The following is a 24,402-nucleotide window of genomic DNA, read 5'->3' as shown; positions in this document are numbered from 1 at the left end:
TGGAGAGGGGTAACTAGTGGTGTCCCCCAAGGGTTAGTCCTGGGACCAATCCTTTTCAACTTATTCATAAATGATCTGGAGAAAGGGGTAAGCAGTGAGGGTATGTCTACACTACCCCGCTAGTGCGAACTAGCGGGGTAATGTAGGCATACCGAACGTGCAAATGAAGCCCGGGATTTGAATTTCCCGGGCTTCATTTGCATAAGCCGGCCGGCGCCATTTTTAAATGCCGGCTTGTTCGAACCCCGTGCCGCGCGGCTACACGCGGCACGGGCTAGATAGTTCGGACTAACAAGCTATTCCGAACTATCTAGCCCGTGCCGCGTGTAGCCGCGCGGCACGGGGTTCGAACATTTGCACGTTCGGTATGCCTACATTACCCCGCTAGTTCGCACTAGCGGGGTAGTGTAGACATACCCTGAGGTAGTAAAGTTTGCAGATGATACAAAACTGTTTAGGATAGTCAAGACAAAAGCAGACTGTGAGGGACTCCAAGATGATCTCACCAAACTCAGTGATTGGGCAGCAAAATGGCAAATGAAATTTAATGTGTATAAGTGTAAAGTAATGCACATTGGGAAAAATAACCCCAACTATACATACAGTATGATGGGGGCTAATTTGGCTACGACAAATCAGGAAAGAGATCTTGGAGTTATCGTGGACAGTTCTCTGAAAACTTCCATGCAGTGTGCAGCAGCGGTCAAAAAGGCAAATAGGATGCTAGGAATTATTAGGAAAGGGATAGAAAATAAGACCCAGAATATCTTACTGCCCCTGTATAAAACTATGGTACGCCCACATCTTGAATACTGTGTACAGATGTGGTCTCCTCACCTCAAAAAAGATATTTTGGCCTTGGAAAGGGTTCAGAAAAGGGCAACTAAAATGATTAGGGGTTTGGAACCATATGAGGAGAGGTTAAAGCGACTGGGACTTTTCAGTTTAGAAAAAAGGAGACAGAGGGGATATGATAGAGGTCTATAAAATCATGAGTGGTGTGGAGAGGGCCGATAAAGAAAATTTATTTATTAGTTCCCTAAATAGAAGAACTAGAGGTCACCAAATGAAATTAATGGGTAGCAGGTTTAAAACGAATAAAAGAAAGTTCTTCTTCACACAGTGTGTAGTCAACCTGTGGAACTCCTTGCCAGAGGAGGCTGTGAAGGCTAGGACTATAATAGAGTTTAAAGAGAAGCTAGATAATTTCATGGAGGTTAGGTCCATAAAAGGCTATTAGCCAGGGGATAAAATGGTGTCCTTGGCCTCTGTTTGTCAGAGGCTGGAGAGAGATGGCAGGAGACAAATCGCTTGATCATTGTCTTCGGTCCACCCTCTCTGGGGCACCTGGTGCTGGCCACTGTCGGTAGACAGGATACTGGGCTAGAAGGACCTTTGGTCTGACCCAGTACGGCTGTTCTTATGTTATGTTCTTATGTTTTTATAGTCTGATACAACAGCTAATATCTTCTGGAGCTTTTGTGTGTTTATAACACAAGATCAGAGTTTTTAATAAATAGATAATTGAACCCAGCAAAATGTTACTATAAGTTTTTATCAATTGTAAATTAGACCAAATTTTGAAACTTCACTTGTTGGTGTCTTACCTGAACAGGAGTGTATTGATCTCATTTAAAAAAAAATATTTCATTTTTTACCTACTGCACCATTTGATTTACTTACAATTTCTGTAGTTCTCTTAAGGCTGGTTTCTTCTAATTTTCAGAACTTTCATCAAAATATATAATTATATTCAGCAGAAAGAAATTGCTATTTAGACTACTTCTAAAAAGTATATGGAACACAATGTTTTGGGTTTGGGGGGGTGGGGTTTCATCCAAGAGTGCATGTTACCCATATGCACTAATGGAATGGCAGAAGAAATTCTTGGATAATCATTCTTTTCAGTCAAGGGAAAATAATTAATTTTATCTTGTAACATACTGTTGCATATCTCATCTATATCATATTCACATCTATACATCATTTATTTACCTTTTGAAAAGATGAGTTGTTAGCTGGGCAGTCCAAAATTTTCAAAATTGGACATTAAGAGTTAAGTACCTAAATGATATTTTAACACCTACATAAGAAACCTCATTTTCAGATATCCTTAGAACACATAGCTCATGTTGAAATAAGGCTAGTTACTTAGGTCCCCAATTTGTAGGGACCAATATTTGAATATGTTTCACTCAGTGCAACAGATATTTCTTGTCTACTTAGTAATTTTTTTTGTTTATCAAGGAGTACTATTTCATTCTTATGATATGAAGATAATAAAAACAATGGCATTTGACAAGCAAGCAATTTTAGGCTCACTCAGTCGTATTTGTAAAGGAAAAAGAAACTAAATGTATTAATTTGTCTGTCTTGATGCATATACAGTGCTTATCTTGATACCTACACACTGGTCCAAAGGAGTAATTGTATAAATGGAAAAAAATCTATTCAGAATAATTTCTCAGCATTTCTTTTAAAAATATTGTGATCCTCTTGACCCTACAAGGGCAACTCCACTGACACTACTGAATCGAGTTTACTAATGGAATGCACCCTAGGATGAGTGTACAGAATTCTTGTGTAGTGCCTTGATAATTTAGCTCAGTCTTTTATTGGCAAATGGCAATTGGCTTTTCTGTTCTCATTGTGAGAATTTGATATGTTTTGTATGTTTAAAGATTTTAATTACAAGAAGATTATAAAGTAGTAAATAAAGTTAATTTCATCTAGTTTGGAGTTGCTGCCTCTTTCAAATTGAACAACATAAGTTTGTTTATTGTATGTTGTAAAGTATATTTCCTTTTAATTACTCAGGTTTGAAGCAGAAATATTTCATTTCTCTTCTAGCCATCTTTCAAAACCTGCATGATTGGTTGGTTGGTTTTGGTTTTTGCATTGTTCTAAAGTGTCTACCATAGCTACAAACAGCTTAATTCTGTGAGGTGCTGAACACCAACAATTATTGTTGATAGCAATAGAATATATCTGATGAATCTAGGTTCCTTTATATGTTTACATTTATCTATAAATGCACAGTTGTTAAAAACCATGTACTAAATTACATGATGAGAGGTGCATTTTTAGCCACTTACCTACTTATTAATATATGCCTACTGAGACAGCATCTAGAAACTAAGTATCAGAGGGGTAGCCGTGTTAGTCTGAAACTGCAAAAGTGGCGCAGAGTCCTGTGGCACCTTACAGACTAACCAAAATGTTGGAGCATAAGCTTTCGTGGGCAAAGACCCACTTCGTCAGATACATGTGACGAAGGGGGTCTTTGCCCATGAAAGCTTATGCTCCAACATTTCGGTTAGTATGTAAGGTGCCACAGGACTCCTCGCCATTTAGCACTAAGTTATCTTTGAGCAACTTCAAAAAGCCACTACTTTCAAACTTAACAACTTTCCCTTTATACTCCCCCTTCACAAAGAATTATGTGTTACCTACTCAAATATCAGAATTTCATTATTAGTGTCATAGTTGCCAGTATTTAGTACTGTACATAAGATCATGCCAATTTTAAGGACTGAAATCAAGCAGCCCATCATTTAAATTATTAGAACCCTATTCATTGATACATGGTACACATTTTATCCCCAATAGATCATGAGATATGAGACCATATTTCACAATCTTAGAAAGGCAATCTTAAGTAATAGAACTTCCTAAAATCTTAGTTATAATAGTTCTTTCCCTCCAACACCTGCATAAGTCTTTCAATTTTAAAACTATTACTTTGTGATATATTTTGCATGTGGTAAAATAAGTTTTATTGATGCACTTTTGAAAAGACCTGCATAATTCATTGCTGCATTAACCGAAAGTAAAGCCATGAATCTCAAACTCTGGATGATAAAACCTGTTTACTACAAGACTTTGTCATTTATGTCTTAAGCTTATAGATCCATAGATTATAAAACCAGAAGGGACCTTTGATGAACTAGTCTGACCACCTGTTTAAATAAGACCATAAGATTTCCTTCAGCTAATAACTTGAAGGACAGTTCTAGTCCATGCTTTGACGATAAGTATAATGAGGTTTACATTTTGAGAAATGATGGGGGGGAACTGGCTGCTGTAGTAAGGACTGAACCAGAGATGACCAGAGCTCTCACATGTTCATACATGTTCTAGTAAGACCTCTGGTGTCACAAGGACTTTGTGTAGTTGCCGACTTATGATGCAGGAGTTGTTTGATATACTGATTTGCTGCTTCCTTTATAAAACGGTACTTTTTTCCATTTTGTGTCTTTTTCCAATAAACTGTTTTCTCCTAATGTCTTGTACTTCTTATTGTTTGTATCTTGAGGAGGTTCACTGACTTCTCAAAACATTATGTACGTTAAAACTATTCTTGGATGGAGATAAGTATTCACATTTCCATGCAAGTTGGAGCTACTATGTTAGTAGTGCTGCTAATTGATTGTCAAATTAAATTTTCTTTAAAGAATTGACACCACACACCAGATCAGTGCAACACAACTTACAAATTCAGAGCCTAACAGACATGGTGGCTGTCATCTTGTATATCAGGAGTTACAACGTTTAAAACCAACAGCTTATAGTTAACACAGAACCATAGAGACAGCCTGGGTAGATAACAGAAGTCTAGGATTAGGAGCTTTCATTGTGAAGCACTGTTTAACAGTGGGATAGACACTTAGTGTGATATTTTACATTTCCAGATGTTTTCCAGATGCAGCTCATGTAAAGTACATTACAATAGTCTAGCCTGGAGATGACAATGGTATAAATAACTATAACATGGTCTGTATTGAAAACAAAAGTATACACACATGAATATCTTGCCCTTATCAATACTGTCTGCATGGTTTGTCCCATTTCCAGGTCTAAAATCTGAATGACTTGCCACTTTTGTGGTTCTATATACATTGTCATAGCCTGTTAAGAGAAATTGCTAACCATCTGGGAATTCCTTGGTACACTTTGATGAAAAACTACTAGTCCTGTGTGCTCAAAATTTCTCTCCTGATTTGACTCAGAGACTTTTTTCATTGCTGTTTTTTTTGTTTTCACTCCTGTGGTCTGGAGCGCAGATGCTATCAAGCTTATTGTCCTCTTTAGCACCCAGCTTCTCTCTGCCGCATGCTATGCGCTCGCTCTCTCCCCCACCCCTTTCTTCCACATCTATACTCCTTAATTTTATTCACATGACCAGGAACTAGTTCTTTAAGCTAAATAAATTATTTTGCTAATTGTTTGGCACTTTCCAGCAGGCCAGGCAGTCACCAGTGTGATTAAAAATCAAAACTAATATGCAACAGAAAAAAACCTATCCCCTGTACAAGTAACACTGCCCTTTTGGATTCATATCCTTTTTCCTTCCAGATCCTGCCTATGTACTCAGTGTGGGTCTCCAAAATGACATCTCAGTGTCATGTCATCTTTTTGTTGTCTTCACAAACCTTGCAGTGATCTGTATCCACAAAGTTCAAAACCCAAGTTTAGGGATCATCTTTAAGTTCTAAATTTTTCTTGGTGGATATGCTTATGATGTTAAAAAAAACACTTTGAGAAAGGGATGGAGAAAACACTTTTTCAGAATTCACAATGAAGCTTTCACCCTAAAATATTGAAGAGATGGAGATTATGCCTTCTGCTATTTTCTGTAGTGTGAAAAGCAACCAGAGCCCAATTCTGGCTCATTTGGTTCATAGATCCTTAGAACAGTATTATTAAATTCCCAAAATATATTGGCCTGGACAACTTGCCACTTTTAAGGTACCTAGCAGCTGGTCAAGAAGAATTGTATGTTTCACCATTGATATACACAACCAGTTATTTACTCAGTTCACTACTTACTGTTTTCATTTGTCTTCTGACTCTACTATAAACACTTGCAACAAACTATCTGCAAAACAACATTACTGTCTCTGAAAGACTTTAACGAGCTTCATATGTCTTAAAATTGGAACAAGAATTTGAGGTATAGATAATTGACTTTCTTCTGAACTTCTGAAGAGTGTTCGGTGTCACTAACCAATGCATTGAACAACTGAATATTATTAGAACATTTGATGAGGGTGGCTTTACTCATGTGGAATGTTTGGCACATTACTTTCATGTGGCATTTCATGAGTTTTTGTAATAAAAGATGGAATTTGCAGGAATTGGTTATAACCACATGAAAATCAGCAGGTGTTTATTACACAAGACAAAAAAGTCCCTTAAAAAGCTCCAGACGGAAACTTGATTCTAAGAATCACTACAGAGTAGAATCCTACTGTGCATTTTTACTATCCCTTCCCAAACAGAAAAAAGTTGCTGATGAATTAGCTTAAACTGTTGTGTACAGCTTGGTGAAATTTCATATATCAGTTATGCAGTATTCTTTCCATAATTAGACTGCCATATGAGATGTTACTGAACTAGCCTCTCTGTATACAGTCATGCCACTTTAAAAGGCTTCTAAAACATGAAACGTTTTTACAAAAGGACAGTTTGACAAGTCAGATATATATGAAGAGGTACCGCATTGCAAATTTGCCATTCGTCTATGTATTTGGTTCATGTCCAGCAGAACCAAGATTCAAGACTAAACAGCTTCCACTCTGTTTGGCAGAAAACACTGTTTGACAGAAGGCTTACAGATCTTTGGAGATGCTGAAAACTGTCCTAACAGAAACCTCTGCTTACTTTAGACAGGAAGAACTAAAATCTTCACTGAGCATCTGTCACAGGACAGTTCCAGAAGTATGCTCTGTGCCTTTAAGGATACTGTTAACCTGATGAGCCGTTTAAGTAGGCTGTAGTAACTGAGAGGCAGGGGAAAAGGCTGTTCTGATCATTCAGGTTTAACTACTGAATTGCTGAGATTCCATCCCAGAAATGTGTGATCCAAACACGTGTTTAACATGTCAGGAAATATAACAGATCAGAGTTCCAGTTAGCTACTGGAAAATACATATAATCTGGCACTTTTTTTGAAAAGTGAACCTATAGTAATTTCACATATAAGTGTACTTCTAGTGAAGAAAGTCCATCATACATGATTTGGATTGTTACAAAAATGTTTTCACTGTGTTAGGGTTAATTATTTATATATGTTTTTTGTCATTAGCCTGTGTGGTCCAAGTCTAACTTTAGGAGGATGGGGATTGTCGATTGGTACTTTGTCTAATCGCTGTTACACTAATTAACAATACAAGACATGTTTATGATTCAAAATGTCGAAACTAAAAGTACAGAAGAAGCTATCCTAGATCTGTACCTTACCAACAGAAAACACTTGATTGAAAATCAGAGAATAATGTGTGAGCTTCAAACCAATTACTTTCATACAGCACAATAAGGAATGAATTAGTAGAAGAGAGTATTAAAAGGGCAGCTGATTTGAGCAAAGTAAATTTTGACAAATTAAGAAATGTCATGAGTAAGAGTTGTTAGGAAGAAGTATTAAAACCCATCTTTTCATAAAGGTGATAAAATGACTCAGAAATGGCTGAATGCTGAAATTTGTTTTTGAAAAGTCATTAGTAAAAATGGAAATTATTAGGAAACAAGGAAAACTTCATACACATAACTTTTGATAGAAATCAACCACTTGGAAAATTGGAACATATAGGACTTTGGACCTGAGAATATTTTGCATTTCTCAAGTTCTGTTTGCCCTGTGCAGTCTTGGACAGTGCATCTCAGATAGGTTTTTCACTCACCAGTTCTCAAGCCATTGAGGAAAACCTGGATATGCTAGATCTGTGTCCAAAACTATAGTAGAATACGCCCTTGAGGACTTCATAGAAATGTTGGACTGGAAGGGACCTCAGGAAGGAACAGAAATGCTGATGTATAGAGCTTTCCAGTTAGTGAAGTGCTGGATAACTCAGTTTTTACTGTACTTTACCCTTGTCTTTATTTAATTTCATTTCATTCTTCAGTTTGTCAGGGTCATTTTGAATTCTAATCCTGTCCTCCAAAGTCTGTGTAGTTCCTCACAGATTGACATAATCCACTAATTTTATAAGCATACTTTCTACTCCTTTATCCATTAATGAAAATATTGAATGGTACCAGACCCAATAGAGATCCCTGTGGAATCTGACTAGATAGCATTGTTGTCAGACTGAAATGGTATAACTTTTTTTATACTTTCATTCGACCAGTTGTGCACCCACTTTATATTATTTTAATCTAGACTATATTTTCCTGGTTTGTTTACAAGACTGTCATATGGGACTGTGTCAAAAGTCTATCTTAAAATCAAGGTATATCACATCTACTGCTTCCCCCCTCTGTCTGTTAGGGCGGTAACTCTATCAAAGAAGGAAATACTTGTACTCCTTTGGTCTTGGTACATTTAGTGTCCATGGATTTAGAACCTAAGAAAGGCCATTCTAAATCGGACCAATGATCCCACTAGCAAACTGATATCTTTAGTCCCCAATCCATTTCTCTTGCACCTAGCTAACCTTCTGCTTTTATGCAGAATTAATTTTTTTTTCTGCCAATTTGTCTCATCCTGGAAAAAACCTGCAGAGACATATTGGATGTTGCTCCTAGAAAAGAATAAGCACTACTGTAACATAACCTGTAGGTGGAATCATCACATCAGACAAGTGGAACTGCTGCATGATCCCACTAGACTACATAGATTTTTTATTTAAAGAGGAGCATCTTTTTTCCTTATATTATTTTCTCCTTCTCTGTCCAGATCCAAAGAAAAATGAGGCACTGTGCCAAAATTTTATTCAGCATCTAAAGGATGTTCATGCTGTGATTGCTGTTCCCTGCAGGCAGAGGTTCTCTAGTTCTTCTTACCCTGCTTAATTCATCATCCAGTACCCAGCAGGGGACTCTGCTTGATTTTGGACTTGAAATGGTTAGACTGGTATTTGCCCCACTCCTCACCCCCATGAGGTTTAAAATAGAATCAGTCCCCAACAAGCAATTTCTCCCAGAGAACTATCTAGCCTTGAACAGTGGAGGTGGTGTTGATATCGAATTTATTTTGCTGTGTTTATGTCCAAAATGCAATAAATATATAAACAAAATTCATTGTTGAAAACTGATTCAAAGTTTTAGTGATGAGGTCAAAAATTGAAAAACAACAGTAGGGCCTTCAGAGATGGTGGAAAGAAACATTAAATGATAATTCATAATCTTTGACTGCCTCCCATTCTCTAGGCTAGTCTATATAGGAAAGCCTTACTGGTACAACTACCCAGAGGGATACACTTACGGTGCGTCTACACAGCAGGGCTTAACTTGAAATAAGCTACTCAAATTCAGAGTCAATTGTGTAGCTTATTTCAAAATTGGGAGCATCTACACAGAATTTTTTTTAAATAGAGCTCTCTTCCTCTGACTTCCCTTACTCGTCCTACAATGAGGGTTACAGGAGTGGGAATAAGAAATCTTCCAGCTTGACAGTATTTTGACATTATTATTAAATAACTGCCTGCTGTGTAGACGTGGACTGAGTTATTTCAAAATAATGCTAGTTATTTTGAAATAAAGTTGCTGTGTAGACATACCCTTATTTACGAATGAGTGTTGTTTTTAATAATCTTGAACCCCTTCTACAGAGACAAGACATAAGCAAACAAAAGAAAATCCAACCAAAAATAAAAGGACACTATTTTACAAGAATAAGTGTCTATATGCAGAGTTATACTGGTATAATTATATTTGTCTGTACATTTCAACTTCTATTGCTATAACTTCCATGTATAGATTCTGTCAGGCCCTCCTAATCATTTGGCTTAAAACTACTTCACCGTGAAAGAACATAAGAATGGTCATACGGGGTCAGACCAACAGTCCATCTAGCTCAGTATCCTATCTGCTAAAAGTGGCCAAAACCACATGCCACAGAGGGAGGGAACACAACATGTAATCCTCATGTGATCCCTCTCCTGTCACCCATTTCCAGACAAAAGCCACACCTTAATACTATGTCCATTTTAGTGTCATCCATATCATTGTAGTGTCAGCCATGTCTGATTTAGAGATCTTGTATTCCTGTTGGGAGTTAAGTGTTTACCCCTGGAATCATTTCTTCCAGAGACTCAGTCATTTGTGGAAAAAAACAAAAACAATAGGACTTCTTTGACCTGGTTAATGTTGTCTCCTAAATCTCACACTTTCTTGTCCAATCTTATAATTGTTCTGGAAGTGCACATAAGTAAGTCTTCCACTTAGTGGGGAGAGCTATGAAACTTAAAGGAGTGTGTGAATTTTAGGTGATGTTACCCAGCAGAAGATCTACTTCCTTGTGTTGTGGAAATGGAACCATTCCTTAGGTTCACGTCCAGATTCATATACATCTATTAAAGCTTGCTATTCAAGAAAACCACCTAATAGCCTCCATAGTGGTCAGACTTTCTTTTCATTCAGGCTAAGCTGAAATTGAATGGTTGCTGCACCTTATTATTATGAACCCCTTGGTCCAGATGGAAGCTCCGTATGTAACCTATTTGTTAGTCACTGTCTGTCTCCCTGAGCTTGAATAAAGATATTAACTGATTAGTGCACTACAAAGGCAATTTCCCATGCCTTTGACATTTTGCATTTTACATCAATAGCTATAAATGGGACAAATGTAGCAAACTTAATTAGCCTTATTAACACACATCCTATAATTGACGGGCACACACACACACATATAATGATTTCTGTTATTTCCACTTCAGTTCATCTGATGAAGTGGCTTTTGCTCACAAAACCTCTTAATGCTATATATTTTGGTTACACTCTAAGGTGCAACAGGACATATCATTGTTTTTAATTCCAAAAGAATTGCAGTTGGTACCTAGATGTGATACACTGTAGCCCACCATAGAACCTTTTCATCCTTTGGTCCAGGGGTCTTCTTTACCTGACTCCCTTTTATCTCCAGTTTCCCATTAGTCAAGGTTGTCTGAAAAGATGAAGGCAGATGGGCCATATGCTGTGGTAATTATTCCAGTTTGCCCACGAAGAGCCTGGTTTGTCAACATTCCAGCCATTCATGTACAAAAGTGACTCCTTGCCCAGATTCTCAGTCGCCTGATAGACTTTTCACCACTACACTCCGGATCCTATTTCTGATGACTTTATGTGCAAGGAGTTAAGCACCTTGGGGGAAGGCGTTCCACTGCACTTATTACATAATTTGGAAAAAAAGTTTTTTTTTCTCCTAAGAGACTGGTCTGTGTGTGCCTTGGAAAAAGTTCTAGACCTTTGGCAGGAAGGTTTTGGTATTTACCTGACTATAAGTGTTTCAAAAGGTTGGGAGTATGCCCTCTGTGCCTCTGATGTAGGGTAGTTGATTTTCCATTGGCTTATCAAGATGATGGATAGGTTCTTAAGGGCTCTAATATAAGAGACAGATTTCTGTCTTGGCACTTTGTCTTAGTTTATAGTTTAAATTGAAACTTAAAGATGTTATAGAAGTCTCCCTTTGGCTCTGACCAATATATTGATTTTTTGTTTGTTTTAGCTATTGCTTAGTTAGTAACATGCTATGGTTGTTCTCACTTAACAATCTATAATATCTTCTATAAAGTAAGATGACTTAAATTATGTTCCTTCCTTTGTGCATTAAGTGTCTCTTCCCCCCCACCACTTCAGATGACAGGGTAATTCACTGTCTGGACTCCTGGGAGGACAGTAAAGTTTTGCATTACCAAGAATCAAGAATTTTGTGTATATTAACAGCTGTTGGACATTTTAGGGCCATTTCACAATAGTCAGAGCCAAAGCTATCCTGTACAAATAGATTAAAAATATATTAAAGAAGTCCATGTTAGTATTTCTGTACTTTGAGTCCTGGAGACATAGCTCCACAGAAAAACTACACATTCCCAGGTTCACCAGTGTATGGATTTGCTCAAATCTTTCATTTAATTAATATGTCATTAAAGAGAATTAACATTATTATTTTATAGCACCCCAAAATTATTAGGCACCTCACAGTACAGATACATTTACTGTGTTGCCTGGCTAAAAGAGCTTACAAAATACTTTCATGCAAGGCAGAGAAGAGGGGTGTAAAAAAATAAGGTGATGAAATTAGAAAAGAACCATAGGGTTTGGGTTTATTTGTCAGTAAGGAGTTCAAAAGGTTTATGAACAGAATAGTTGATACTTGAAGAAATAGTTATGCAAGATGTATACAAAAAGTATTGAAACTAGTATCATTTGCAGTGTAGTGACTGGATTAAGATATGTGGGAGAAAATATTAGCATGTGTATTTTACAAGGAAGTTGAGGTACAATCAACCAATGGGTAGCAAGAAGACTATAAAGATGGAAGTTGCAGTAATCAAGATTGGTCATACAAGCTTTTGCTATCCAGACAAGAGTTGGATTTTATAAATGGTGTGGAAAAAGAAGCCTCAACATTTGGACCAAGCCTAGATTCAAGAAACCACATTCATGGAAAATTGTGACTTACTGATCAGGAAAGATGTAGTTAAATCCTGAATTAGAGAGGTTTGGAAGGATAACTCAAAGTTTGTTTAAAGGGTGTTTTTAAAAAGTAGTAATACATAGTTAACTTCATAATCTGTCAATCATGATTTCAAGTAGCTTGCTGTATCCTATTTACACTTAATAATTGTATGCATCTTTTGAGCTAAATTCTATTTTTTCCATTTTAATTTTGTGGGTAATATGTTAGCTTAGTTGTTTCAAATTGTACCAGTTTTAAACTTGGTAAACAAGTTGTCTAAGTACAATGCATGCCAATGTTTGGGCCTAAATGTTAGGAAGCTATTAAGCCTGTTTTGTTTTAGAAATTAAAACAGAAGCCCACTGACAGATTTGGATAGATTTTTATACAATAAAAATGAACTCCAACAAAGGTATACACTCTTGTGCTTTGTACTTTAGGTGTTAATAGCATTTATATTTTTAAATTAACTACTAAGCATATACAGTACATTGTGTAGGTTTTTTTCCTATTTATTTTTTCATTGGTTGGTGTGAGTCATTTGATGAAAATTCTTTTATGCTAATTGTGGTGTTTGTGGCCTACAAGATTGTCAGAGGAACGTGAAGACATGACGACCAGTGTTTCCTCTAAGCTGCGCGGCAGCACAGCTTCACAGGTGATTAATCATCCTTGCCCAGTCAGTGAGCCTATGACTGGGTGGGGTTGATTAATCACCCATGAACCTGTCCTGATGCGCAGCTTAGAGGAAACAATGATGACCTCTTAAAGATTTTGTTTTCCCTTTCTTCAGGGTAACCATTGCAGGTCCAACCTTACTCCCTGGGTGCCCTGAGACAGGGTGAGTGGGAGAAGGCTGGTTCCAGGATTCCAGCCTTCTGGTGCCATATTACTGTTACCCAGACTATGCCATCATCCTGCTGCCAGACAGCTCTCATGACAACCCAAGCATTGTGAGAATTCACTCCCTTTTTGTCTTCCCTCTTTATCTCATGCTCACCTCTCCTCTCCTGCACTGATCGTGGTCTCATGCATACGTCCTGGCCCCACAGCGGAGGCCTTGAACCTGTCATGCGTGTGCATGCATGCACGCACACACAAATACAGACACCAAGGCTGCAGAGCCAGTATGTGTTAGTTGTCATTCTGGGCTAGCTAGGATTTGAATGGGGCACATAAGCCTGTTCCCCACACATGCTGCATGCTTGGGAATTTTCCCTTCCTCTTCTCATGGACTCAGGACTCTCTACCATCTAGCTCTCCTCTTTGTCCTAGGCCGAGTGGGGCATGCATGTGATGAATCTCTGAAGGAGGTTCAGCAAAAAACATTTTGGGAACCTCTGATCTATGGTGATGTTTTTGTAATGGGAAATCACAAATAAAAAAAATAGAGGCTAAAAAGAATTATAGTCCGTCCATGGAGACAACTGTAGGATGGCAAATGGTGTTATTGCCAGTTTATGGAGAGCTGATAAAAATGGCAGGACTGTTACTATCATTGAAATAAAGGAAACTGAAACAAAAGAAATAAATATTTCAAAATAATTTGATTGGGTTTGTTTACAAGACTGTCATATGAGACTGGGTCAAAAGTCTATCTTAAAATCAAGATATATCACATCTACTGCTTCCCCCCTCTGTCTGCTAAGGCAGTAACTCTATCAAAGAAGGAAATATTTGTACTCCTTTGGTCTTGGTACATTTAATGTCCATGGATTTAGAATGTAAGAAAGTTATTGATGTGTGATCACGTACATTGGAAAATGTAATCCCAACTACACACATAAAATGATGGGGACTAAATTAGCTGTTATCATTCAAGAGAGAACTTGGAGTAATTGTGGATAGTTTTCAGCAAACATCCACTCAATGTGCAGCCACAGTGAAAAAAGCAAAAAGAATATTGGAAATCATCAAGGAAAGAGGTAGATAATGAGACAGAGAATATCTTATTGACTCTACATAAATCCATGATACATCCACTGCTTGAATGCTGTGCATAGATGTGGTTGCCATCATCTTAAAAAAATTATCGGAATTGGAAAAAATTCAGAAAAGGGCAAAAATGATTAGGGATATGGAGTAGCTGTCATATGAGAGGAGGTTAATAAAAGTTGAACTTCTCATCTTGGAAAAGAGATAATGAAGGGGGACATGACAGAGATCTATAAAACCATGATTGGGGTGGAGAAAATAGACTTATTTATTCCTTTCCATAACAGAAGAACTAGGCGTCACCAAATTAAATTAATAGGTAGCAGATTTAAAACAAATAAATGACTGGGTGTTATGTGAAGAAATACTTCCATCTGTGGAACTCCTTGCCAGAGGATGTTGTGAAGGTTAAGACTTAATCAGGGTTCAAAAAGAACTGGAGAAATTCATGGAGAATTGATCTGTCAATGACTATTAGCAAAAATGCGCAGAGTGGTGTCACAGCCCTTGTTTGTCAGAAGCTGGGAATGGCTGGCAGGAGATGGATCACTTGATGATTACCTGTTCTATTCATTCCCTCTGAGGCATGTCGCATTGGATACTGTCAGAAGACAGGATACTGGGCTAGACGGATCTTTGGTCTGACACGGTATGGCCAATTTTTTTGTAGATTTAGACACATTAATTTAGTTAGTATGCTGTTAATAACTTAGGGCCAAATTCTGATGCTTTCACTTATATTGAATAGCAGCTTGCTCTAAAAGTGGTTCTATTCAATTCAGTTGATACCAAAGTTGGTTTCTTAAAACTTGCAATTTTAGGGTGCTATTTTCCCTTAAAAGTTGAGAGATTGTTTTTTGTACCATTGGCTGTTAGTGTCATATTAATAGAGTCTTTGTTGAACCATATCAGTTTACATCAGTTGATGATCAGCTCCTGTATAGAATCATAGAACACTAGAACTGGAAGGGACCTTTAGAGGTCATAAAGTCCAGTCCCCTGCCCTCATGGCAGAACCCAGTACTGTCTAAACCATCCCTGATAGATGCGTATCTAATCTGCTCTTAAATATCTGCAGAGATGGAGATTCCACAACCTCCCTAGGCAACTTATTCCAGTGTTAACCACCCTAACAGTTAGGAAGTTTTTCCTAAGGTCCAACTTAAACTGAAACAAGGGAGGTTTAAGCCAGTTGCTTCTTGTCCTATCCTCAGAGGCCAAGGAGAACAATTTTTCTCCCTTCTCCTTGTGATTCCCTTTTAGATACCTGAAAACCGCTATCATGTCCCCTTTCAGTCTTCTCCTTTCCAAACTAAACAAGCCCAGTTCTTTTGTTCTTCCTTCATAGGACATGTTCTTTAGACCTTTAATCATTCTTGTTGCTCTTCGCTGGACCTTCTTCAGTTTCTCCACATCTTTCGTGAAATGTGGTTCCTAGAACTGGGCACAGTATTCCAGTTGAGGTCTAATCAGCATAGAGTAGAGCGGAAGACTGACTTCTCATGTCTTGCTCACAACACTCCTGTTAATGCATCCTAGAATCATGTTGCTTTTTTTGCAGCAGCGTCACAATGTTGACTCATATTTAGCTTGTGGTCCACTATGTCCTCTAAATCCCTTTCTGCAGTACTCCTTCCTAGACAGTCTCTTCACATTCTGTATGTGTGAGACTGATTGTTCCTTCCTAACTGGAGTACTTTGCATTTGTCCTTATTAAAATTCATCCTATTTGCCTTGTTTATTGATAAGACGATCATGCAAGACCGTCTCAGATTCCTTAGTAAAGTCTAGGTATATCACATCCACTGCGTCTCTCTTATCCACCAGACTTGTAAGTCCATTGGAGAAGTCAAATTAATACAGTCTATTGCTGCAAAATATTTTTCAAAAGTGCCCAGAGTTAAGTATTTCTCTAGAAAAGAGAAACACGAATACAAGCACATTAAGAAAATCAGTAACTGATGCCTTACTGAAGAATTACCAGATGTGGGAATGACAAAATGGATGATGTTTGAAAAGCTTTTTTGTAATGTTATAAATTAAATTGTGGTGTGTTTCTAATGGATTAAGTGTTTTTCACCATTTTGATGTATGATATATGTGTATGTGTGTATGTATATGGCTTCCATGAACATTAATGGACAAAAATTTTAATGGAAGACTGGTTTTCTGAGAGTAATGTGGCACCAATTTCAGTAATATTTGCCTCATTATAGCTCATGAAATAATGTAAAAGCCTGTAGTTTTGAAGAATAAATTTTTAATATACTGTAATGTACTAAACCTCCTTCCTATATTCGATGTTTAATAGTGGGAGAGTGAGGTTGCCATTCTCTTACTATCCTATATATCAGAGATTCCCAAACTTTTTGGCATCACACCCCCTTTTTGAATTTTGAAAAACCCTCACGTCCCTCCCACACAAAAAATAGAAAAACTTGTTGAACAAAAAACTAAAAAAGGAACTGACCAGGGCAGCAAAACTTGATGGGGCAGGGAGGAGGCAGCTGGGTTGCTTTGGGCCCCCCCTGGAATTTCTTCATGCTCCCCCAGGCGGTATGCCCCCCCAGGAGACACACCCCCGAGTTTGGGAGCCCAAGCTATATATCTTACATTTCTACTTTATGTTCCTTTTAGTAACCAGAGTGGCTCAGGATATATAAGTGTTATTTCATTTAGAGTATTTATTAATCATCAAAGATCTTGCACAAATCCACATACAGTAAACTTCTGATAATCCGGCACTTTTAGGACCCAGGGGGTGCAGGATTATTAGATATGCTGGACTATTGGATGGGGGGGGGGGCTGTGAGGGGTCTGGGGTGGGGGATGCCCCTCAGACCCCTCTTAGCCCCCCCTTCTGATAGTCTGGCTCTGCCCCAGGTGTCCCCGATTCAGCCGCTGCTGATCAGTTTCAGCAGCGGCTGAATCAGGGACACCTGGAGCAGAGCAGCTGGGGTGCTGCCGGGTTGGTCCTGCAGCCCCGAAGGGCAACGTTATGGGACCAACCCTGCAGCATCCCAGCGGCTCTGCCCCCGACTTCTCCAATTCAGCTGCTGGTCAGTTTCAGCAGCGGCTGAATCGGGGAAGCCGGGTGCAGAGCAGCTCCAATTGTCCAGCAGACGGAGCACGTCCGGGTTCCTGATGGTGCCGGACCATCAGGAGTGCTGGAGCATTGGATGCTGGACCAATGGAGTTTTACTGTACTTTTTTCCTGTCAGACTAGTATTAATATCTGTATCTTACATCTTAGCTCATATTGAACTGACAATTTGAGGCAATTTGTGTCGTTTACATGACCTATCAATGCTCACAATAGTACACATAAGAGTTCCAGAAATCCCCACAAACTTTGAGAGATGCATCCTCTGTGATCTGTCCCATGTCTAAGAAACAAGGTGTGCGCTTTTCTATATATAGGATACCAGTTTCAAAGAATAACAGTTATCCATGTTGCACAGTACGTGGAACCAGGACCAGACAAGACTGAGATGTGAACACAACCGTTTTTATTAACTATAAAAACACTGGATCAAATTCTTATACACTTAAATGGCACTTCGCATTAGCAGCCTCTTATACCACACAAGGCATTTACCCTCATGGGGACAGCCTTTGGTGCTTACCCAGCCATCTCTCATGTTACCTAGTATAGGGATAGTTTTAATTTGCATGAGGCTCTCCATAGAAATTCTGCCAGCAAGAGGTGCTGAGGATCAGTGCTCAATCAGTAACACTGACTACTTGCCAGGCCATATTTTTTTATTGGTGCCCACTTCTTTGACTGCAGTGACCCCTCCCCCTGCCCCCGGTATATGTAAGGAGTGACCACTGGGGGGCTGGCAACTTGCTTGACCCCTGCAAAAGTTCGTGGGGTGTGCAGCTCCATGCTCCTGGAAGGGACAGAGGCTCAGGTAGAAGAGGTGGGGTTGGAAGAAGTGGTGCCTGGAGCATGCTGCAGCCCTCTCCCCCTCCCAGCGCTGCCCAGAGCATACCATGTAGTAGTCTAAATTGCCAGACATTGGGGCAGTTTCCCCATTTGCACTCTCCTCATCTCCCAATAAGTGGGCCTGGTGGCCACTTTGTGCACTACTGGCATTTTCCCAGCAGTCTTTCCACCACAGCTGAATGTTTGATAGGATTTTCATCAGGTCCACTGATGTGGAGAAGCAAAGGGGGCAATGCTTTGGGGCCAGATGATTCTAAAGGGCCCGGAGATCCTAGCTGCCGCTGCATTCTCTGTCTGGCTTTGATGTGTGAGTGCTGGGCCATCTGGGCAGTGCTTGGGGGTTGGCTGCCCCTACTCTGCCCCTTCTACCCAACACCCCACCCCTTACGGGAGCAAGGAGTCACCCCCCCCCCCACACACACACACAAATTGCCTAAGGGCTGGGCAATCCTGTTGGTTCCCCTGATTTACACTGTTGGTAAATCTAGCCCATTAGCATAACCTAATTATATGTGAACAATGCAATAGTGTTGATTCTGAATCCAGCTTTCAATGCAAAGAGTTATATCCTGCGCCGTCTTCCTTTTGTATCATATTCCCCAATACTCTTCCATCTTTTTCCTTGAGAAAACAGTCTCCCTTCCCTCTGCCCCCAATTCACAGAGCTACCAGTAACAAGTTAACAAGATTTCTATAAAGAAACTCTCTTCTGTGTTGAAAAGGGAATGGTTTCTCTATGCTGGCTACTGATTAAGTGCTGCTTAATTCATTGTTTGTCCATAGCTGGGCACAGGTGAGTGTCTCTTGCAGTGCTTCTCTGTGAGCTGACTTATGTTACCTCATCCTTCCAATAGCCTTTCACACTTTTTTCCTATCTAAAAGTTCAGCTGTCTCATTTCAAGTAATAACTAATGTTGTACATATAACACTCATTTCCAACATTTCCATCTCTGTTGCACTCATTCTTGATCCCTTTGTCTTCCATTATACATCCCTTATCACTTCAGTAATTGGCTCACCCTTTGTGTGTCTCTTTGGCTTAACCATAGCACTGACTCTGAGCCAGAGCATTAAATCCAAATTCTTTTGAATGTCAGGTGAGGCTGGGAAATGGTCAGATATAGAATTTACCCCACACATACAATTTTCTAGCACCACTTGAAATATTGTCAGAATCCCTCAAGGAAACAGCTGTAAGATTGTGACCCCAGATGGAGGAAATCTTACTAAAACAGCTAATTTTGAAACATTTTGACATACTTTGCTTAAAAAAATCTCAATATATTTTTAATAGATTTGAGAAACTAATTCTGATCCAATGACCAATATAATCCCTCATTTTAAACCTAATCTGGATTTTATCATCATTTTGGTGAGCCAGCTCTAATAAACACTAATAAATTACACTTGAAAGGCTGAATACATTTGGACAGTGGTAATGATGCGTACTGTCAGGTACAGATATCCATATTTGGTTTCCATTCCATCCCTGGATATACAGACCAGGAGGGACTGTGGGACTTATGGTGGAGAAGGTGCACAACTCTTGTGGAAGAGGCAGTGTCTTGTGATACTCAATAACAATCTCTAATGGAATTTAGGTTTGTTACAGGGACAAAACCTCTATATAAGTGGGAAAGAAATTGAAAATAGCCAATGTTTAAGAAGTTGGAAGAGGAAAGGAAGAGATGTATCCCATTCAAGTTCTTTTTTAATATTTGAATTGTAAGCAGTGTTATTTCCAAACATGCTTAGTCTCATGTACTTTCCACATGATTATAAAATAATGCCAATACCAATAATATAGTTTTGTGTGTTCACGTGTACTTATAGTCTATTATAGAGATCCTTAAATTTTGAGTATATATTATTGGTTGGTTAGTGTCAAGTTTTTGATGTGAATTAAGTCTAATAATAAGTAAGATGCTTTCTCATTTTGTGCATAGTCATACCTGAGACTCGTTCAGTTAATTAGAAATTGTTATTGAGTTAGTTATTTGCAGGTTCCAATGATCGGATTAATTATCAATAGTTTTTTTCTAACCTTAAAATATATATGACATTTTAAAGCTAATATTATAAATGATTTTAGTTAAATAAGAATTTAAGTTAAACTGAAGTAAAATCATTGAAAGAAAAAACAGACAAACCTTGATAAAGACCAGACAAAATAGTGCCGGTATTTCAGTTAGACTCCTACACATATTGTATTAATAATAATAAAAAGAAGTTCAAAACCATGATCTTATTTCATAAGGATTTTTTTAATGATCTTATCAGCCTCCTTTGTATTTATTTAGTAAAAACATTCATACAGATTAACTAGTTCAGCATAGTAAGTTTAAAGTTTTCAAGCTTTCATTGTATTAATGCTACAGACATAACTTAAAATAGAAAAGTTTAAATTAGTCTTTTTTTATACATGAAGTCACAATGATGGCAGAATAAATAAGTGGTGTATATTAAGAGGCAACTGAAGAGCACTGAAAAACCAGAGCATTTCCAACTAATTACCAGCCATACATCATTTATTACGGATTAGCTAAGGTCATGCACTTGGTGCCCCCAGTTACTGCATCCATACATGTGGTCATTGTTGCCATCAAATTGCTGAATTTTGATGGTTATATTTAATGAACTGAGGCTAGACCATGAAGGAAAGAGCAAATATAGATAGCTAGTAGTTCATTCAGTTGAACAGTGATCTTTTTAACCTTGATGTATGCAGGAAGTATCTACTTGTATTTTAGTAATTATGTTAAGCTTCTTTAATAGCATTTGATACAGATTGTGTAGAGACAACCCATTTAAAGCAGAAAAACACAGGCAACCGTTATTTCTTTCAAATTATAACAAAATGTATCACTTGAGCTATGGGGTTGGGGAGGAGATTGGTTTGTGCATTTTCCACCATCACAAAAACTACAGTTTTGTAATGCCTGTATACCTCTATTTTGCTGTAGCAATCTGTACTCAATTTAATAACTATAATTTCTAAAAATCACTTTGAAATAAGAATGATGCATAGACAACTTATGCCTTTCCAGACTGGGGAACACAATCTAAAGCAAGACTGCCCAACTTATCTCCTTCCCAATGATTGTCCATACCCTGCACCCAACCCATGGCTGACACACAATGTCCCCCACTCCCATCCCCCGGCACACATTATCTGCGGTGGGTGGGGATGGGGCTCTGTCTTTCTCTCGCTGCTACTGCTCCCCAGCACATTTGGCTGCTCTCTCTGGTGGCTGGTCCAAGCAGGGAGCAGGATGGACCCACTGCTCATGCAACTGAAGCTGGCTGCTCCAGGTTGCTGCTCTATGCAGTCTGGCAGCTGCCTGAGAGAGAGCCTGCTGGGGAGGTAATGGTGGTCCGGGGGCAGGTGCTGAGGGAGCTGCAAAACCTACCAGGTGGGGAAAAAGGGGACTGCAGATCACTTGTCCCTTGTCCCTGGAAGCAAAGCCTATGCAGGGAGTGGAAACTACCACCTCCCCATCCAGACACTCTCAGGCAACTGCTACGTTGCACAGAGCAGTGACCCTTAGTGGATAGCTGAGAAGTGGCTGATCCTGCTACTTCTGCTTCCTGCCCAGTTTTGGCTGCTGTGGGGACAGGGGTCAAATGTACCAGAGGGTGTAGACAGCAGGAGGACACAGATCCTGTCTTCCCCCGAGAATAAGCCAAGTAGTAAGCGGGGGTGAGGAGAGGTGCACTGGATTTTGTGTGGCCCCCATGCATTTCCTATGGAAATATGTTTATTTCATTTAAATAAGGATAAACTAGCTATTCAGGCCCAATAATGCAATTAAGGGGACATAGATTCTGTTCCTGTCTGTGGCACAGAGTGACCTTCGGGGAAGTAACTACACCACTTTTTGCCTTACTTTCCTATCTGTAAAATGAGAATAAAATTGCCTTTCTCGTACACTGTGCCTGGCTACTTAGACTAAGAGCATTTTGAGGAAGGAAATGTCTGCTACCTGTGTGTTTGTACAGTGTCTACCACAGTAGGACTCTGATCTCAGCATGGACCTCTGGATGCTATCATATATACAACTGTGGTTGCATGCTTGATTGCTCCTGTAGACCAAATTTATTGTACACACTTGGGGCTCCTTTTATCCTTCATTTTCCCTTCACAAGCTCCGTGTGCGCCAACTTCCCATCCCCCTCTTTTAGTGATTCCTTGAAACTCTACTCCCTTGTGGACATAAAGAGCCCATGGCATAATTCTCCTGTACCTTCCATATGAGGATTTCCTATTCTTCTATCCATGCCAGTGGCTCTCCGTACCTCTCACTCTCTTCTCTGTCAAATGCCAAGTGCTGCGCGTTCCCCCTTTCTGCCTACCCCCATGGCAGGGTCTCTGAAGGTACATCTACACTGTGGGCTAAAGTCGAGTTAAGATACACAACTTCAGCTATGTTAATTGCATAGCTGAAGTCAAAGTACCTCAGCTCAGCTTTTGTTGGTGTTTACACCTCTGGAAGTCGAAGAAAGATCGCTCTTCTTTCAGTTTCCCTTACTCCTCGTGAAATGAATGTTACAGAATTCGGAATAAGAGCCTGTTATTTTTTTCGAATTAACAGGCTTGCTGTGTAGATGCGCACTCTGTTATTTCGAAATAACGCTGCTGTGTAGACATGCCCTGAGTATCTCACCAGTTCCCCTTGTTCTGTATGCTAGAAGCTCTGTGCTTCCCCCTCCTTTTCTTACTGTTCCTGTTTTAGCCCGCCCATGTCTATAGGGCTGCATGCTTCATTTCCTTTGGTATGGGTGTGGCCAATTAAACATTCTTGGAACGCTGGATATTCCATTATTCTGGGAATGTGGGCCAACTTTGGTCACCCTGGACTACCCCTGTTGGTGTAAATGCATGTCTGAAGTCATGTTCCACATAGAAGAGTGTGCCACCCCACCTGAGTCAGCATGACCCTCTCAGTGGGAATGTTGAAAGTGGGTGCAGAGGATAGAACAACACTCTCTTCGAAGTGGTATTCCTTTGTCCCGTATGGGAGAAATCCATGTGAAGTTGTGTTTTAGAACCACATGGGAGGAGAAATCTGATAAAGACTGTCCAGTTAAAAACAGACAGGTGGCTTTTCTATTCAGTAGACAAAAGCCATTGCGTATGTCAGAGGCTCCTTCTGTCCCTCTACTACCCGCCTCAGCCCCAAGCTTCCTGAGGGCTGCCTTCCCTTCCTCACCTGTTTTCATGTGTTATTGCTTAAATATTTTATCATTTGTAATTTGGCCTTTGATCTGAGGATGGTCACAGACCTTATTTGTGTGCAAACTGGATGTCAGGGACTCTGTCCTTCAGTTCCCCATTCTGTTTTTCACCCAAATCAATAGGGCCTGCCTCAAATTTTCAGATTGATCAGATGTGGTGTTCCACACTTCTTCCCCAGTTGTTATATTATATCCAGACAAATAAATAAAAGCTACGAGGTTCACTGTGGGGCCTTGCTTCACTATGCTAATAATAATACAAGGAGAATCTTTCGAAGTTTGATTAAATTATGGTAACTTTTTATATATCAAATAGCTACATTTGCATTAACATGAATTATAAAATTGCAGATATATTTTTGTGTGCACAGTGTCTAACACAGTGATCCTGATCCCCAGTTACTAGCATAATGGAAATAATGAATAATAATTTTGTTTCTATCAGTTGGAGTCTCATTCTGTTTTTGTTTAACACACCAACGTCTCCATATCAGTGAAAGCTCTGTGCGTGGCTTTGCTGCGTTACAATCACTTTGGACTTCACACCATTACATTAGAAATTAAAGAAACAGAAAAATATTCATTGGGCCTACGTCTACAAAATATTTTCCATGTTGTTCACTCAGTTAATTTTTTGAAAATGTATCCAATTTATACCAGAGAAATCACTGCAGAAGATGTAATTACTAATCTAATGTTGCTATCTTAGCATTATTCTACTCAGTTGTATGGGATGATTGGAAATGTGTTCTCTTTTTTAAAGGTTATTTTACAGTTTAAGAAGTAATTTTTGAGAGAATTACTTTAGGAGGATTTTAAGAGATATTTTACTTAAATCACACACTGTAAGACAAATATTTTAATTTTGAAAGGGAATATGAAT

At 39.0% G+C, this 24,402-nt stretch overlaps 1 protein-coding gene across 16 annotated transcripts in view; it reads left to right on the top strand.

Annotated features, from left to right (window-relative positions):
* NBEA (neurobeachin) overlaps positions 1 to 24,402 on the top strand; it is a 748,862-nt gene that overhangs the window by 311,811 nt on the left and 412,649 nt on the right. The window lies entirely within an intron of this gene.

Source organism: Pelodiscus sinensis, chromosome 1 (assembly GCF_052426305.1).
Source record: "Pelodiscus sinensis isolate ZL-2025 chromosome 1, ASM5242630v1, whole genome shotgun sequence".
Classification (NCBI taxonomy): Eukaryota; Metazoa; Chordata; order Testudines; family Trionychidae; genus Pelodiscus; species Pelodiscus sinensis.
The sequence above is the reverse complement of the archived record's forward strand: the minus strand, read 5'-3'. Positions and strand labels throughout refer to the sequence as shown.